The sequence below is a fragment of the Ascaphus truei genome, assembly GCF_040206685.1.
Source record: "Ascaphus truei isolate aAscTru1 chromosome 3 unlocalized genomic scaffold, aAscTru1.hap1 SUPER_3_unloc_1, whole genome shotgun sequence".
Taxonomy (NCBI): domain Eukaryota; kingdom Metazoa; phylum Chordata; class Amphibia; order Anura; family Ascaphidae; genus Ascaphus; species Ascaphus truei.
The window spans coordinates 301,726-319,667 of NW_027453821.1; the positions used below are offsets into that span (position 1 = coordinate 301,726).

The window sequence follows — 17,942 nt, forward strand, 5'->3', positions numbered from 1 at the left end:
CGTTCTATTCTAGCATCTCTACATACGCAGGCGTTCTATTCTAGCATCTCTACATACGCAGGCGTTCTATTCTAGCATCTCTACATACGCAGGCGTTCTATTCTAGCATCTCTCCATACGCAGGCGATCTATTCTAGCATCTCTACATACGCAGGCGTTCTATTCTAGCATCTCTACATACGCAGGCGTTCTATTCTAGCATCTCTACATACGCAGGCGTTCTATTCTAGCATCTCTACATACACAGGCGTTCTATTCTAGCATCTCTACATACGCAGGCGTTCTATTCTAGCATCTCTACATACGCAGGCGTTCTATTCTAGCATCTCTACATACGCAGGCGTTCTATTCTATCATCTCTACATACGCAGGCGTTCTATTCTAGCATCTCTACATACGCAGGCGTTCTATTCTAGCATCTCTACATACGCAGGCGTTCTATTCTAGCATCGCTACATACGCAGGCGTTCTATTCTAGCATCTCTACCTACGCAGGCGTTCTATTCTAGCATCTCTACATACGCAGGCGTTCTATTCTAGCATCGCTACATACGCAGGCGTTCTATTCTAGCATCTCTACATACGCAGGCGTTCTATTCTAGCATCTCTACATACGCAGGCGTTCTGTTCTAGCATCTCTACATACGCAGGCGTTCTATTCTAGCATCTCTACATACGCAGGCGTTCTATTCTAGCATCGCTACATACGCAGGCGTTCTATTCTAGCATCTCTACATACGCAGGCGTTCTATTCTAGCATCGCTACATACGCAGGCGTTCTATTCTAGCATCTCTACATACGCAGGCGTTCTATTCTAGCATCTCTACATACGCAGGCGTTCTATTCTAGCATCGCTACATACGCAGGCGTTCTATTCTAGCATCTCTACATACGCTAGCATCTCTACATACGCAGGCGTTCTATTCTAGCATCTCTACATACGCAGGCGTTCTATTCTAGCATCTCTACATACGCAGGCGTTCTATTCTAGCATCGCTACATACACAGGCGTTCTATTCTAGCATCTCTACATACGCAGGCGTTCTATTCTAGCATCGCTACATACGCAGGCGTTCTGTTCTAGTATCTCTACATACGCAGGCGTTCTATTCTAGCATCTCTACATACGCAGGCGTTCTATTCTAGCATCTCTACATACGCAGGCGTTCTATTCTAGTATCTCTACATACGCAGGCGTTCTATTCTAGCATCGCTACATACACAGGCGTTCTATTCTAGCATCTCTACATACGCAGGCGTTCTGTTCTAGTATCTCTACATACGCAGGCGTTCTATTCTAGTATCTCTACATACACAGGCGTTCTATTCTAGCATCTCTACATACGCAGGCGTTCTATTCTAGCATCTCTACATACACAGGCGTTCTATTCTAGCATCTCTACATACGCAGGCGTTCTATTCTAGCATCTCTACATACGCAGGCGTTCTATTCTAGCATCGCTACATACGCAGGCGTTCTATTCTAGCATCTCTACATACGCAGGCGTTCTATTCTAGCATCGCTACATACGCAGGCGTTCTAGTATCTCTACATACACAGGCGTTCTATTCTAGCATCTCTACATACGCAGGCGTTCTATTCTAGCATCTCTACATACGCATGCGTTCTATTCTAGCATCGCTACATACGCAGGCGTTCTAGTATCTCTACATACACAGGCGTTCTATTCTAGCATCTCTACATACGCAGGCGTTCTATTCTAGCATCGCTACATACGCAGGCGTTCTATTCTAGCATCTCTACATACGCAGGCGTTCTATTCTAGCATCGCTACATACGCAGGCGTTCTAGTATCTCTACATACACAGGCGTTCTATTCTAGCATCTCTACATACGCAGGCGTTCTATTCTAGCATCTCTACATACGCATGCGTTCTATTCTAGCATCTCTACATACGCAGGCGTTCTATTCTAGCATCTCTACATACGCAGGCGTTCTATTCTAGCATCTCTACATACGCAGGCGTTCTATTCTAGCATCGCTACATACGCAGGCGTTCTATTCTAGCATCGCTACATACGCAGGCGTTCTATTCTAGCATCTCTACATACGCAGGCGCTCTATTCTAGCATCTCTACATACGCAGGCGTTCTATTCTAGCATCTCTACATACGCATGCGTTCTATTCTAGCATCGCTAAATACGCAGGCGTTCTATTCTAGCATCTCTACATACGCAGGCGTTCTGTTCTAGCATCTCTACATACGCAGGCGTTCTATTCTAGCATCTCTACATACGCAGGCGTTCTATTCTAGCATCTCTACATACGCAGGCGTTCTATTCTAGCATCTCTACATACGCAGGCGTTCTATTCTAGCATCTCTACATACGCAGGCGCTCTATTCTAGTATCTCTACATACGCAGGCGTTCTATTCTAGCATCTCTACATACGCAGGCGTTCTATTCTAGCATCTCTACATACGCAGGCGTTCTATTCTAGCATCGCTACATACGCAGGCGTTCTATTCTAGTATCTCTACATACACAGGCGTTCTATTCTAGCATCTCTACATACGCATGCGTTCTATTCTAGCATCTCTACATACGCAGGCGTTCTATTCTAGCATCTCTACATACGCAGGCGTTCTATTCTAGCATCTCTACATACGCAGGCGTTCTATTCTAGCATCTCTACATACACAGGCGTTCTATTCTAGCATCGCTACATACGCAGGCGTTCTATTCTAGCATCGCTACATACGCAGGCGTTCTATTCTAGCATCTCTACATACGCAGGCGCTCTATTCTAGCATCGCTACATACGCAGGCGTTCTATTCTAGCATCGCTACATACGCAGGCGTTCTATTCTAGCATCTCTACATACGCAGGCGTTCTATTCTAGCATCTCTACATACGCAGGCGTTCTATTCTAGCATCGCTACATACGCAGGCGTTCTATTCTAGCATCTCTACATACGCAGGCGTTCTATTCTAGCATCTCTACATACGCAGGCGTTCTATTCTAGCATCTCTACATACGCAGGCGTTCTATTCTAGTATCTCTACATACGCAGGCGCTCTATTCTAGCATCTCTACATACGCAGGCGTTCTATTCTAGCATCTCTACATACGCAGGCGTTCTATTCTAGCATCGCTACATACGCAGGCGTTCTATTCTAGCATCTCTACATACGCAGGCGTTCTATTCTAGCATCTCTACATACGCAGGCGTTCTATTCTAGTATCGCTACATACGCAGGCGTTCTATTCTAGCATCGCTACATACGCAGGCGTTCTATTCTAGCATCGCTACATACGCAGGCGTTCTATTCTAGCATCTCTACATACGCAGGCGCTCTATTCTAGCATCTCTACATACGCAGGCGTTCTATTCTAGCATCTCTACATACGCAGGCGTTCTATTCTAGCATCTCTACATACGCAGGCGTTCTATTCTATCATCTCTACATACGCAGGCGTTCTATTCTAGCATCTCTACATACGCAGGCGTTCTATTCTAGCATCTCTACATACGCAGGCGTTCTATTCTAGCATCTCTACATACGCAGGCGTTCTATTCTAGCATCGCTACATACGCAGGCGTTCTATTCTAGCATCTCTACATACGCAGGCGCTCTATTCTAGCATCTCTACATACGCAGGCGCTCTATTCTAGCATCTCTACATACGCAGGCGTTCTATTCTAGCATCTCTACATACGCAGGCGTTCTATTCTAGCATCTCTACATACGCAGGCGTTCTATTCTAGCATCTCTACATACGCAGGCGTTCTATTCTAGCATCTCTACATACGCAGGCGTTCTATTCTAGCATCTCTACATACGCAGGCGTTCTATTCTAGCATCTCTACATACGCAGGCGTTCTATTCTAGCATCTCTACATACGCAGGCGTTCTATTCTAGCATCTCTACATACGCAGGCGTTCTATTCTAGCATCTCTACATACGCAGGCGTTCTATTCTAGCATCTCTACATACGCAGGCGTTCTATTCTAGCATCTCTACATACGCAGGCGTTCTATTCTAGCATCTCTACATACGCAGGCGTTCTATTCTAGTATCTCTACATACGCAGGCGTTCTATTCTAGCATCTCTACATACACAGGCATTCTATTCTAGCATCTCTCCATACGCAGGCGTTCTATTCTAGCATCTCTACATACGCAGGCGTTCTATTCTAGCATCTCTACATACGCAGGCGTTCTATTCTAGCATCTCTACATACGCAGGCGTTCTATTCTAGCATCTCTACATACGCAGGCGTTCTATTCTAGCATCTCTACATACGCAGGCGTTCTATTCTAGCATCTCTACATACGCAGGCGTTCTATTCTAGCATCTCTACATACACAGGCGTTCTATTCTAGCATCACTACATACGCAGGCGTTCTATTCTAGCATCTCTTCATACGCAGGCGTTCTATTCTAGCATCTCTACATACGCATGCGTTCTATTCTAGCATCTCTTCATACGCAGGCGTTCTATTCTAGCATCGCTACATTCGCAGGCGTTCTATTCTAGCATCTATATATACGCAGGCGTTCTATTCTAGCATCTCTACATATGCAGGCGTTCTGTTCTAGCATCTCTACATACGCAGGCGTTCTATTCTAGCATCGCTACATACACAGGCGTTCTATTCTAGCATCGCTACATACGCAGGCGTTCTATTCTAGCATCTCTACATACGCAGGCGTTCTATTCTAGCATCTCTTCATACGCAGGCGCTCTATTCTAGCATCTCTACATACGCAGGCGTTCTATTCTAGTATCGCTACATACGCAGGCGTTCTATTCTAGCATCGCTACATACGCAGGCGTTCTATTCTAGCATCTCTTCATACGCAGGCGTTCTATTCTAGCATCTCTACATACGCAGGCGTTCTATTCTAGCATCGCTACATACGCAGGCGTTCTATTCTAGCATCGCTACATACGCAGGCGTTCTATTCTAGCATCTCTACATACGCAGGCGTTCTATTCTAGCATCTCTACATACGCATGCGTTCTATTCTAGCATCGCTACATACGCAGGCGTTCTATTCTAGCATCTCTTCATACGCAGGCGTTCTATTCTAGCATCTCTACATACGCAGGCGTTCTATTCTAGCATCTCTACATACGCAGGCGTTCTATTCTAGTATCGCTACATACGCAGGCGTTCTATTCTAGCATCGCTACATACACAGGCGTTCTATTCTAGCATCTCTACATACGCAGGCGTTCTATTCTAGCATCTCTACATACGCAGGCGTTCTATTCTAGCATCTCTACATACGCAGGCGTTCTATTCTAGCATCTCTACATACGCAGGCGTTCTGTTCTAGCATCTCTACATACGCAGGCGTTCTATTCTAGTATCGCTACATTCGCAGGCGTTCTATTCTAGCATCTCTACATACGCAGGCGTTCTATTCTAGCATCGCTACATACGCATGCGTTCTATTCTAGCATCTCTACATACGCAGGCGTTCTATTCTAGCATCTCTACATACGCAGGCGTTCTATTCTAGCATCTCTACATACGCATGCGTTCTATTCTAGCATCTCTACATACGCAGGCGCTCTATTCTAGCATCTCTACATACGCAGGCGTTCTATTCTAGCATCTCTATATACGCAGGCGTTCTATTCTAGCATCTCTACATACGCAGGCGTTCTAGTATCTCTACATACGCAGGCGTTCTATTCTAGCATCTCTACATACGCAGGCGTTCTATTCTAGCATCTCTACATACGTAGGCGTTCTATTCTAGTATCGCTACATACGCAGGCGTTCTATTCTAGCATCTCTACATACGCAGGCGCTCTATTCTAGCATCGCTACATACGCATGCGTTCTATTCTAGCATCTCTTCATACGCAGGCGTTCTATTCTAGCATCTCTACATACGCAGGCGTTCTATTCTAGCATCTCTACATACGCAGGCGTTCTATTCTAGTATCGCTACATACGCAGGCGTTCTATTCTAGCATCGCTACATACGCATGCGTTCTATTCTAGTATCTCTACATACGCAGGCGTTCTATTCTAGTATCGCTACATTCGCAGGCGTTCTATTCTAGCATCTATATATACGCAGGCGTTCTATTCTAGCATCTCTACATACGCAGGCGTTCTATTCTAGCATCGCTACATACGCAGGCGTTCTATTCTAGCATCGCTACATACACAGGCGTTCTATTCTAGCATCTCTACATACGCAGGCGTTCTATTCTAGCATCTCTACATACGCAGGCGTTCTATTCTAGCATCGCTACATACGCAGGCGTTCTATTCTAGCATCTCTACATACGCAGGCGCTCTATTCTAGCATCTCTCCATACGCAGGCGTTCTATTCTAGCATCTCTACATACGCAGGCGTTCTATTCTAGCATCTCTACATACGCAGGCGTTCTATTCTAGCATCTCTACATACGCAGGCGCTCTATTCTAGCATCTCTACATACGCAGGCGTTCTATTCTAGCATCTCTACATACGCAGGCGTTCTATTCTAGCATCTCTACATACGCAGGCATTCTATTCTAGCATCTCTACATACGCAGGCGTTCTATTCTAGCATCTCTACATACGCATGCGTTCTATTCTAGCATCGCTACATACGCAGGCGTTCTATTCTAGCATCTCTACATACGCAGGCGTTCTATTCTAGCATCTCTACATACGCAGGCGTTCTATTCTAGCATCTCTACATACGCAGGCGTTCTATTCTAGCATCTCTACATACGCAGGCGTTCTATTCTAGCATCTCTACATACGTAGGCGTTCTATTCTAGTATCGCTACATACGCAGGCGTTCTATTCTAGCATCTCTACATACGCAGGCGCTCTATTCTAGCATCGCTACATACGCATGCGTTCTATTCTAGCATCTCTTCATACGCAGGCGTTCTATTCTAGCATCTCTACATACGCAGGCGTTCTATTCTAGCATCTCTACATACGCAGGCGTTCTATTCTAGTATCGCTACATACGCAGGCGTTCTATTCTAGCATCGCTACATACGCATGCGTTCTATTCTAGTATCTCTACATACGCAGGCGTTCTATTCTAGTATCGCTACATTCGCAGGCGTTCTATTCTAGCATCTATATATACGCAGGCGTTCTATTCTAGCATCTCTACATACGCAGGCGTTCTATTCTAGCATCTCTACATACGCAGGCGTTCTATTCTAGCATCGCTACATACGCAGGCGTTCTATTCTAGCATCTCTACATACGCAGGCGCTCTATTCTAGCATCTCTCCATACGCAGGCGTTCTATTCTAGCATCTCTACATACGCAGGCGTTCTATTCTAGCATCTCTACATACGCAGGCGTTCTATTCTAGCATCTCTACATACGCAGGCGATCTATTCTAGCATCTCTACATACGCAGGCGATCTATTCTAGCATCTCTACATACGCAGGCGTACTATTCTAGCATCTCTACATACGCAGGCGTTCTATTCTAGCATCTCTACATACGCAGGCGTTCTATTCTAGCATCTCTACATACGCAGGCGTTCTATTCTAGCATCTCTACATACGCAGGCGTTCTATTCTAGCATCTCTACATACGCAGGCGTTCTATTCTAGCATCGCTACATACGCAGGCGTTCTATTCTAGCATCGCTACATACGCATGCGTTCTATTCTAGCATCGCTACATACGCAGGCGTTCTATTCTAGCATCTCTACATACGCAAGCGTTCTATTCTAGCATCTCTACATACGCAGGCGCTCTATTCTAGCATCTCTCCATACGCAGGCGTTCTATTCTAGCATCTCTACCTACGCAGGCGTTCTATTCTAGCATCTCTACATTCGCAGGCGTTCTATTCTAGCATCTCTACATACGCAGGCGTTCTATTCTAGCATCTCTACATACGCAGGCGTTCTATTCTAGCATCTCTACATACGCAGGCGTTCTATTCTAGCATCTCTACATACGCAGGCGTTCTATTCTAGTATCTCTACATACGCATGCGTTCTATTCTAGCATCGCTACATACGCAGGCGTTCTATTCTAGTATCGCTACATACGCAGGCGTTCTATTCTAGCATCGCTACATACGCAGGCGTTCTATTCTAGCATCTCTACATACGCAGGCGTTCTATTCTAGCATCGCTACATACACAGGCGTTCTATTCTAGCATCTCTACATACGCAGGCGTTCTATTCTAGCATCGCTACATACGCAGGCGTTCTGTTCTAGCATCTCTACATACGCAGGCGTTCTATTCTAGCATCTCTACATACGCAGGCGTTCTATTCTAGCATCTCTACATACGCAGGCGTTCTATTCTAGCATCGCTACATACGCAGGCGTTCTATTCTAGCATCGCTACATACGCAGGCGTTCTATTCTAGCATCTCTACATACGCAGGCGTTCTATTCTAGCATCTCTACATACGCAGGCGTTCTATTCTAGCATCTCTACATACGCAGGCGTTCTATTCTAGCATCTCTCCATACGCAGGCGATCTATTCTAGCATCTCTACATACGCAGGCGTTCTATTCTAGCATCTCTACATACGCAGGCGTTCTATTCTAGCATCTCTACATACGCAGGCGTTCTATTCTAGCATCTCTACATACACAGGCGTTCTATTCTAGCATCTCTACATACGCAGGCGTTCTATTCTAGCATCTCTACATACGCAGGCGTTCTATTCTAGCATCTCTACATACGCAGGCGTTCTATTCTATCATCTCTACATACGCAGGCGTTCTATTCTAGCATCTCTACATACGCAGGCGTTCTATTCTAGCATCTCTACATACGCAGGCGTTCTATTCTAGCATCGCTACATACGCAGGCGTTCTATTCTAGCATCTCTACCTACGCAGGCGTTCTATTCTAGCATCTCTACATACGCAGGCGTTCTATTCTAGCATCGCTACATACGCAGGCGTTCTATTCTAGCATCTCTACATACGCAGGCGTTCTATTCTAGCATCTCTACATACGCAGGCGTTCTGTTCTAGCATCTCTACATACGCAGGCGTTCTATTCTAGCATCTCTACATACGCAGGCGTTCTATTCTAGCATCGCTACATACGCAGGCGTTCTATTCTAGCATCTCTACATACGCAGGCGTTCTATTCTAGCATCGCTACATACGCAGGCGTTCTATTCTAGCATCTCTACATACGCAGGCGTTCTATTCTAGCATCTCTACATACGCAGGCGTTCTATTCTAGCATCGCTACATACGCAGGCGTTCTATTCTAGCATCTCTACATACGCAGGCGTTCTATTCTAGCATCTCTACATACGCAGGCGTTCTATTCTAGCATCTCTACATACGCAGGCGTTCTATTCTAGCATCGCTACATACACAGGCGTTCTATTCTAGCATCGCTACATACACAGGCGTTCTATTCTAGCATCTCTACATACGCAGGCGTTCTATTCTAGCATCTCTACATACGCAGGCGTTCTATTCTAGCATCTCTACATACGCAGGCGTTCTATTCTAGCATCTCTACATACGCAGGCGTTCTATTCTAGCATCGCTACATACGCAGGCGTTCTATTCTAGCATCTCTACATACGCAGGCGTTCTATTCTAGCATCTCTACATACGCAGGCGTTCTATTCTAGCATCTCTACATACGCAGGCGTTCTATTCTAGCATCTCTACATACGCAGGCGTTCTATTCTAGCATCTCTACATACGCAGGCGTTCTATTCTAGCACCTCTACATACGCAGGCGTTCTATTCTAGCATCGCTACATACGCAGGCGTTCTATTCTAGCATCTCTACCTACGCAGGCGTTCTATTCTAGCATCTCTACATACGCAGGCGTTCTATTCTAGCATCTCTACATACGCAGTCGTTCTATTCTAGCATCTCTACATACGCAGGCGTTCTGTTCTAGCATCTCTACATACGCAGGCGTTCTATTCTAGCATCGCTACATACGCAGGCGTTCTATTCTAGCATCTCTACATACGCAGGCGTTCTATTCTAGCATCTCTACATACGCAGGCGTTCTATTCTAGCATCGCTACATACGCAGGCGTTCTATTCTAGCATCTCTACATACGCAGGCGTTCTGTTCTAGCATCTCTACATACGCAGGCGTTCTATTCTAGCATCGCTACATACGCAGGCGTTCTATTCTAGCATCTCTACATACGCAGGCGTTCTATTCTAGCATCGCTACATACGCAGGCGTTCTATTCTAGCATCTCTACATACGCAGGCGTTCTATTCTAGCATCTCTACATACGCAGGCGTTCTATTCTAGCATCGCTACATACGCAGGCGTTCTATTCTAGAATCTCTACATACGCAGGCGTTCTATTCTAGCATCTCTACATACGCAGGCGTTCTATTCTAGCATCTCTACATACGCAGGCGTTCTATTCTAGCATCGCTACATACACAGGCGTTCTATTCTAGCATCTCTACATACGCAGGCGTTCTATTCTAGCATCTCTACATACGCAGGCGTTCTATTCTAGCATCTCTACATACGCAGGCGTTCTATTCTAGCATCGCTACATACACAGGCGTTCTATTCTAGCATCTCTACATACGCAGGCGTTCTATTCTAGCATCGCTACATACGCAGGCGTTCTGTTCTAGTATCTCTACATACGCAGGCGTTCTATTCTAGCATCTCTACATACGCAGGCGTTCTATTCTAGCATCTCTACATACGCAGGCGTTCTATTCTAGTATCTCTACATACGCAGGCGTTCTATTCTAGCATCGCTACATACACAGGCGTTCTATTCTAGCATCTCTACATACGCAGGCGTTCTGTTCTAGTATCTCTACATACGCAGGCGTTCTATTCTAGTATCTCTACATACACAGGCGTTCTATTCTAGCATCTCTACATACGCAGGCGTTCTATTCTAGCATCTCTACATACACAGGCGTTCTATTCTAGCATCTCTACATACGCAGGCGTTCTATTCTAGCATCTCTACATACGCAGGCGTTCTATTCTAGCATCGCTACATACGCAGGCGTTCTATTCTAGCATCTCTACATACGCAGGCGTTCTATTCTAGCATCGCTACATACGCAGGCGTTCTAGTATCTCTACATACACAGGCGTTCTATTCTAGCATCTCTACATACGCAGGCGTTCTATTCTAGCATCTCTACATACGCATGCGTTCTATTCTAGCATCGCTACATACGCAGGCGTTCTAGTATCTCTACATACACAGGCGTTCTATTCTAGCATCTCTACATACGCAGGCGTTCTATTCTAGCATCGCTACATACGCAGGCGTTCTATTCTAGCATCTCTACATACGCAGGCGTTCTATTCTAGCATCGCTACATACGCAGGCGTTCTAGTATCTCTACATACACAGGCGTTCTATTCTAGCATCTCTACATACGCAGGCGTTCTATTCTAGCATCTCTACATACGCATGCGTTCTATTCTAGCATCTCTACATACGCAGGCGTTCTATTCTAGCATCTCTACATACGCAGGCGTTCTATTCTAGCATCTCTACATACGCAGGCGTTCTATTCTAGCATCGCTACATACGCAGGCGTTCTATTCTAGCATCGCTACATACGCAGGCGTTCTATTCTAGCATCTCTACATACGCAGGCGCTCTATTCTAGCATCTCTACATACGCAGGCGTTCTATTCTAGCATCTCTACATACGCATGCGTTCTATTCTAGCATCGCTAAATACGCAGGCGTTCTATTCTAGCATCTCTACATACGCAGGCGTTCTGTTCTAGCATCTCTACATACGCAGGCGTTCTATTCTAGCATCTCTACATACGCAGGCGTTCTATTCTAGCATCTCTACATACGCAGGCGTTCTATTCTAGCATCTCTACATACGCAGGCGTTCTATTCTAGCATCTCTACATACGCAGGCGCTCTATTCTAGTATCTCTACATACGCAGGCGTTCTATTCTAGCATCTCTACATACGCAGGCGTTCTATTCTAGCATCTCTACATACGCAGGCGTTCTATTCTAGCATCGCTACATACGCAGGCGTTCTATTCTAGTATCTCTACATACACAGGCGTTCTATTCTAGCATCTCTACATACGCATGCGTTCTATTCTAGCATCTCTACATACGCAGGCGTTCTATTCTAGCATCTCTACATACGCAGGCGTTCTATTCTAGCATCTCTACATACGCAGGCGTTCTATTCTAGCATCTCTACATACACAGGCGTTCTATTCTAGCATCGCTACATACGCAGGCGTTCTATTCTAGCATCGCTACATACGCAGGCGTTCTATTCTAGCATCTCTACATACGCAGGCGCTCTATTCTAGCATCGCTACATACGCAGGCGTTCTATTCTAGCATCGCTACATACGCAGGCGTTCTATTCTAGCATCTCTACATACGCAGGCGTTCTATTCTAGCATCTCTACATACGCAGGCGTTCTATTCTAGCATCGCTACATACGCAGGCGTTCTATTCTAGCATCTCTACATACGCAGGCGTTCTATTCTAGCATCTCTACATACGCAGGCGTTCTATTCTAGCATCTCTACATACGCAGGCGTTCTATTCTAGTATCTCTACATACGCAGGCGCTCTATTCTAGCATCTCTACATACGCAGGCGTTCTATTCTAGCATCTCTACATACGCAGGCGTTCTATTCTAGCATCGCTACATACGCAGGCGTTCTATTCTAGCATCTCTACATACGCAGGCGTTCTATTCTAGCATCTCTACATACGCAGGCGTTCTATTCTAGTATCGCTACATACGCAGGCGTTCTATTCTAGCATCGCTACATACGCAGGCGTTCTATTCTAGCATCGCTACATACGCAGGCGTTCTATTCTAGCATCTCTACATACGCAGGCGCTCTATTCTAGCATCTCTACATACGCAGGCGTTCTATTCTAGCATCTCTACATACGCAGGCGTTCTATTCTAGCATCTCTACATACGCAGGCGTTCTATTCTATCATCTCTACATACGCAGGCGTTCTATTCTAGCATCTCTACATACGCAGGCGTTCTATTCTAGCATCTCTACATACGCAGGCGTTCTATTCTAGCATCTCTACATACGCAGGCGTTCTATTCTAGCATCGCTACATACGCAGGCGTTCTATTCTAGCATCTCTACATACGCAGGCGCTCTATTCTAGCATCTCTACATACGCAGGCGCTCTATTCTAGCATCTCTACATACGCAGGCGTTCTATTCTAGCATCTCTACATACGCAGGCGTTCTATTCTAGCATCTCTACATACGCAGGCGTTCTATTCTAGCATCTCTACATACGCAGGCGTTCTATTCTAGCATCTCTACATACGCAGGCGTTCTATTCTAGCATCTCTACATACGCAGGCGCTCTATTCTAGCATCTCTACATACGCAGGCGTTCTATTCTAGCATCTCTACATACGCAGGCGTTCTATTCTAGCATCTCTACATACGCAGGCGTTCTATTCTAGCATCTCTACATACGCAGGCGTTCTATTCTAGCATCTCTACATACACAGGCGTTCTATTCTAGCATCTCTACATACGCAGGCGTTCTATTCTAGCATCGCTACATACGCAGGCGTTCTATTCTAGCATCTCTACATACGCAGGCGTTCTATTCTAGCATCTCTACATACGCAGGCGTTCTATTCTAGCATCTCTACATACGCAGGCGCTCTATTCTAGCATCTCTACATACGCAGGCGTTCTATTCTAGCATCTCTACATACGCAGGCGTTCTATTCTAGCATCTCTACATACGCAGGCGCTCTATTCTAGCATCTCTACATACGCAGGCGTTCTATTCTAGCATCTCTACATACGCAGGCGTTCTATTCTAGCATCACTACATACGCAGGCGTTCTATTCTAGCATCTCTACATACGCAGGCGTTCTATTCTAGCATCTCTACATACGCAGGCGTTCTATTCTAGCATCTCTACATACGCAGGCGTTCTATTCTAGCATCTCTCCATACGCAGGCGTTCTATTCTAGCATCTCTACATACGCAGGCGTTCTATTCTAGCATCTCTACATACGCAGGCGTTCTATTCTAGCATCTCTACATACGCAGGCGTTCTATTCTAGCATCTCTACATACGCAGGCGTTCTATTCTAGCATCTCTACATACGCAGGCGTTCTATTCTAGCATCTCTACATACGCAGGCGTTCTATTCTAGCATCTCTACATACGCAGGCGTTCTATTCTAGCATCTCTACATACGCAGGCGTTCTATTCTAGCATCTCTACATACGCAGGCGTTCTAGTATCTCTACATACGCAGGCGTTCTATTCTAGCATCTCTACATACACAGGCGTTCTATTCTAGCATCTCTACATACACAGGCGCTCTATTCTAGCATCGCTACATACACAGGCGTTCTATTCTAGCATTGCTACATACGCAGGCGTTCTAGTATCTCTACATACGCAGGCGCTCTATTCTAGTATCGCTACATACGCAGGCGTTCTATTCTAGCATCTCTCCATACGCAGGCGTTCTATTCTAGCATCTCTACATACGCAGGCGTTCTATTCTAGCATCTATACATACGCAGGCATTCTATTCTAGCATCTCTACATACGCAGGCGTTCTATTCTAGCATCTCTACATACGCAGGCGTTCTATTCTAGCATCTCTACATACGCAGGCGTTCTATTCTAGCATCTCTACATACGCAGGCGTTCTATTCTAGCATCTCTACATACGCAGGCGTTCTATTCTAGCATCTCTACATACGCAGGCGTTCTATTCTAGCATCTCTACATACGCAGGCGTTCTATTCTAGCATCTCTACATACGCAGGCGTTCTATTCTAGCATCTCTACATACGCAGGCGTTCTATTCTAGCATCTCTACATACGCAGGCGCTCTATTCTAGCATCTCTACATACGCAGGCGTTCTATTCTAGCATCTCTACATACGCAGGCGTTCTATTCTAGCATCTCTACATACGCAGGCGTTCTATTCTAGCATCTCTACATACGCAGGCGTTCTATTCTAGCATCTCTACATACGCAGGCGTTCTATTCTAGCATCGCTACATACGCAGGCGATCTATTCTAGCATCTCTACATACGCAGGCGTTCTATTCTAGCATCTCTACATACGCAGGCGTTCTATTCTAGCATCTCTACATACGCAGGCGTTCTATTCTAGCATCTCTACATACGCAGGCGTTCTATTCTAGCATCTCTACATACGCAGGCGTTCTATTCTAGCATCTCTACATACGCAGGCGTTCTATTCTAGCATCTCTACATACGCAGGCGTTCTATTCTAGTATCTCTACAGACGCAGGCGTTCTATTCTAGCATCTCTACATACGCAGGCGTTCTATTTTAGCATCTCTACATACGCAGGCGTTGTATTCTAGCATCTCTATATACGCAGGCGTTCTATTTTAGCATCTCTACATACGCAGGCGTTCTATTCTAGCATCTCTCCATACGCAGGCGTTCTATTCTAGCATCTCTATATACGCAGGCGTTCTATTTTAGCATCTCTACATACGCAGGCGTTCTATTCTAGCATCTCTACAGACACAGGCGTTCTATTCTAGCATCTCTATATACGCAGGCGTTCTATTTTAGCATCTCTACATACGCAGGCGTTCTATTCTAGCATCTCTACATACGCAGGCGTTCTTTTCTAGCATCGCTACATACGCAGGCGTTCTATTCTAGCATCTCTACATACGCAGGCGTTCTATTCTAGCATCTCTACATACGCAGGCGTTCTATTCTAGCATCGCTACATACGCAGGCGTTCTATTCTAGCATCTCTACATACGCAGGCGTTCTATTCTAGCATCTCTACATACGCAGGCGTTCTATTCTAGCATCTCTACATACGCAGGCGTTCTATTCTAGCATCTCTACATACGCAGGCGTTCTATTCTAGCATCTCTACATACGCAGGCGTTCTATTCTAGCATCTCTACATACGCAGGCGTTCTATTCTAGCATCTCTACATACGCAGGCGTTCTATTCTAGCATCTCTACATACGCAGGCGTTCTATTCTAGCATCTCTACATACGCAGGCGTTCTATTGTAGCATCTCTACATACGCAGGCGTTCTATTCTAGCATCTCTACATACGCAGGCGTTCTATTCTAGCATCTCTACATACGCAGGCGTTCTATTCTAGCATCTCTACATACGCAGGCGTTCTATTCTAGCATCTCTACATACGCAGGCGTTCTATTCTAGCATCTCTACATACGCAGGCGTTCTATTCTAGCATCTCTACATACGCAGGCGTTCTATTCTAGCATCTCTACATACGCAGGCGTTCTATTCTAGCATCTCTACATACGCAGGCGTTCTATTCTAGCATCTCTACATACGCAGGCGTTCTATTCTAGCATCTCTACATACGCAGGCGTTCTATTGTAGCATCTCTACATACGCAGGCGTTCTATTCTAGCATCTCTACATACGCAGGCGTTCTATTCTAGCATCTCTACATACGCAGGCGTTCTATTCTAGCATCTCTACATACGCAAGCGTTCTATTCTAGCATCTCTACATACGCAGGCGTTCTATTCTAGCATCTCTACATACGCAGGCGTTCTATTCTAGCATCTCTACATACGCAGGCGTTCTATTCTAGCATCTCTACATACGCAGGCGTTCTATTCTAGCATCGCTACATACGCAGGCGTTCTATTCTAGCATCTCTACATACGCAGGCGTTCTATTCTAGCATCTCTACATACGCAGGCGTTCTATTCTAGCATCTCTACATACGCAGGCGTTCTATTCTAGCATCTCTCCATACGCAGGCGATCTATTCTAGCATCTCTACATACGCAGGCGTTCTATTCTAGCATCTCTCCATACGCAGGCGTTCTATTCTAGTATCTCTCCATACGCAGGCGTTCTATTCTAGTATCTCTACATACACAGGCGTTCTATTCTAGCATCTCTACATTCGCAGGCGTTCTATTCTAGCATCGCTACATACGCAGGCGTTCTATTCTAGCATCTCTACATACGCAGGCGTTCTATTCTAGCATCTCTACATACGCAGGCGTTCTATTCTAGCATCTCTACATACGCAGGCGTTCTATTCTAGCATCTCTCCATACGCAGGCGTTCTATTCTAGCATCTCTACATACGGTCTTTACATCTTTGGTCTACGTGACATAATGTATACAAGTTAAATCTCTTAGCTTTCATATAAGGAACTACAACTTTCTGTCTCAAATAGTTCAATGTCCGAAGGATGACCGAATCTTTAACAGATCTGTGCAACTGCTGCTTGTCATCTCAACTTCTCTATCTTTAGTTAGCCACAGCTCTTTACTTCAGATATTGACAAGGACAGCTGTCATCCTAATCAATCACTCACACCCTACAGTGCATACTGTATACATCTGTGTGTATATATCTGTATACTGTATTCATCTGTTTGTATATATGTGCACACTGTGTGTGTATTTGTGTGTATGCATCTGTGTTTATATCTGTATTTGGTATGCATCTCTGTGTGTGTATAGGTGCACACTATATGCATCTGTGTGTATACTGTGTGTGTGTGTGTTCTGTATGAATCTGTGTGGGGGGGTGTATATATCTGCATACTGTATGCATCTCTGTGTGTATATGTGTATACTGTTTGAATTTCTGTGCGTGTGAATACTGTGTGCATCTGTTGTGTGTGTGTGTATATCTAGTTGAACAGAAGTGAGCAAGCCCCTGGCTCAGCCTAATAATTAGATGTATAGTGGAGGATGCAGGGTTCAGAGTGTTATTTTTAGAGCCAATACAGAGGGGAGAAAGAGGCTCTGCCCTTGACTGCATTCACTTCCAAAATAGTATGAGAATGATAATCAAGCTACCTCCCAAATACGTATGAAAGGATAGGCAAATGCACTACAACACACAGACTATTGATAATGGTGCGGCCTTAATTGCAGACAATCCAATTTAGGGTGGGTTTCCATCAATCAGTGCAGAGATGCATAATATGTGAAATAA

General features: G+C 45.2%; 1 protein-coding gene across 1 annotated transcript in view; it reads left to right on the plus strand.

The window, feature by feature from the left end:
* The window catches only part of RECQL4 (RecQ like helicase 4), a 137,565-nt gene that overhangs the window by 15,948 nt on the left and 103,675 nt on the right, over nt 1–17,942 (plus strand). The gene's annotated exons all lie outside the window — the stretch shown is intronic.